A 2,046-nucleotide genomic window follows, 5' to 3' on the forward strand; every position below is an offset into this window, starting at 1 on the left:
GAAACCCCACCTCCAGAGCCCAGAGCCTGGAAAGAAACAAGGGGCCTACAATTTCAGTCCAAAAGACCATCCATCTTACTGTATGCAGAGCAAAGGGAGAGCACCCTTCCTCCCCCCCCCAAAAAAAAACCCCTCAAGAAACCACTGGAGGGCAGTCATCCTGTCCCCTAAGCTGCCTGGATGATGTTGGTGGTGGCCTTTCTTCTCAGTTACCTCAAGAAAGGAAGACCAGGCTGGCCCATGGGTCTGGGACAGATGCCCCTCCTCCAAAGGTGAACCCAAAACATTGCAGGAGCTGTGGGGAGATCCATTCTGGGGAGGTTTTATCCCACAATCAGCCTTAAGAAGATGGGGGCAGGAAAGGGGGGAGTCTGAGCTCCTCCGAAGCAAGTTCCTCTTCCTTAACTGCACATGTTGCCAGAGCCTCCTCTCCTCCTCCAGCCCCAAGCCAGAGAAGAAGGTGAAGGCAGCCTTGCCATCTCCGCAGGGCAGAGATGGGAGGGAGCAAGGAGCTAAGGCAGCAGGAAGGTGAAAGGATGGAGGGGTGCAGGGATGAGGAATGCAGGGATGAAGGGATGGAGAGATGGAAGGATGGAGGGATGCGGGAATGGGGGGATGCAGGGATGGGAGGATGCAGGGGTGGAGGACGGCAGGAAGCAAGGTGGCTGGAAGGCAGAGCGACGGCAGCAGGGCCCCGCGGCCCCTCCCAGGGCTGCAGCCCGGCCTCCGCCCCACAGCTTTGGAGGCTGAGCGGCCGCGGGGTTCTGGTGGCATCCGCGCCCCAGGAAAGCCCAGCATTTCGGACTCGTGGCCCGCCCCGCCCGCCCCCCGTCCCTCGGTTTCTCGCGGGCTCACCTGGCCGGGTCAGGGGGCCCAGGGCTGCTGGGCCGGCCGCCTTCCGGGAGCGGGGCGCCCTCATGCCCCTGCGGGCGGGGACGGGCGGGGATCCCGGGGGAGTCGGGAGCTGTGGCGCCGGGCAGCTCAGGTGAGGCCCCCACCCATCCCTGCTCCGGCTGCCCCCCCCCACCCAGCCCCACCCCAGCCCCCTCCCACGCCCAAGGAGAGCAGGGGGCGGCCGCCTGGCGGAGCCGCGTCGTGCCCTGCCTGCGCCCCTGCCGCTGCCCCCGCCGCTGCACCAGGAGCCCGCGGGCCGGCCTCCCTCCCGAGGGCTGGGCTCGGAGCGAGCGGGCCCCCCCGCGCCCCGCGCGTCATCCCCAAGCCCGGCCCAGAGCCCGGCTGGCCCACCCTCCCGGACCCAAAGGGAGGGGGAGGAGGAGGCCCCAGCATCCTCGGGAGTGGCAGCGCTGAGCCGGTCCCAGGATTCCTCCTGCCTCCTCCCTCCTTCACCTTCACTTCTCTCTGTCCCCTGCCCTCCCTGCCTTAGCGCTCACCATCTTCCCTCTCCTGCTCTCTCTCCTCCTTCGGCCCCTTCTCCTCACCCTCTTCTTCCCCTCCTCACCTGTCTCCTCCCACTCGTTCCTCCTCCTCCTCCCTCCCCCAGCCTCCCTCCTTCCTCCTCAACCCTCCCTACCCCACCTTCTTCTTTCCTCCTCCTCCTCCTCCACCCTTTCCCTCTTCCTGGTTCAGTAGGGACTGTGTATAAAGCCTTTCCAGAAGGAGAGGCAGGATGGAGGTGCCAGAAGGCTTCGAGGGAGGAGTCTGGCCTTCTGCCACAACCCCTGGGTGCTGGGAAGAAAGGAAGGCTCGGAGGTGTTCCAGGGTTTAGTGGGTTCAGGAAAGCCCAGGGCCACATTGGCCCGATGAGGTGAGTGTGGGCAAGGGCCTACAGTTGAGGAGGTTTTGTTCCTGGACAGCTCTGCCAGGAAGCCAGCCTCCATGGTCATCCTCTCCTCTAGGTGGAAAGCCTTGAGAAGGGGGATGGTTCCCTCTGTATCGGTGTCCCCCAAGGCCAGGCACTCCAGCTACTTAATAATGGGGTAGTGTACCCAGCATGCCCATTAGAGGTTGGTCCCCTTATTCATGGAGCACTGGAGGGGCCCATTTTGTTGGGTTCAAGAAAACTCTCTTTTTCCATTGGCTTCTTAG

General features: G+C 63.8%; 1 protein-coding gene across 10 annotated transcripts in view; it reads right to left on the reverse strand.

Moving 5' to 3' along the window:
• The window catches only part of JAKMIP3 (Janus kinase and microtubule interacting protein 3), a 189,065-nt gene extending 188,147 nt beyond the window's left edge, over positions 1-918 (reverse strand). For all 10 annotated transcript variants that reach the window (XM_074232144.1, XM_074232143.1, XM_074232142.1 and 7 more), the window contains exon 1: positions 856-918. The gene's annotated coding sequence lies outside the window, so the exon portion shown is untranslated. The remainder of the gene's footprint in view (positions 1-855) is intronic.
• Positions 919-2,046: the final 1,128 nt, after the last annotated feature.

The sequence above is a fragment of the Macrotis lagotis genome, chromosome 4 (genome assembly GCF_037893015.1).
Source record: "Macrotis lagotis isolate mMagLag1 chromosome 4, bilby.v1.9.chrom.fasta, whole genome shotgun sequence".
NCBI classification, from domain to species: domain Eukaryota; kingdom Metazoa; phylum Chordata; class Mammalia; order Peramelemorphia; family Peramelidae; genus Macrotis; species Macrotis lagotis.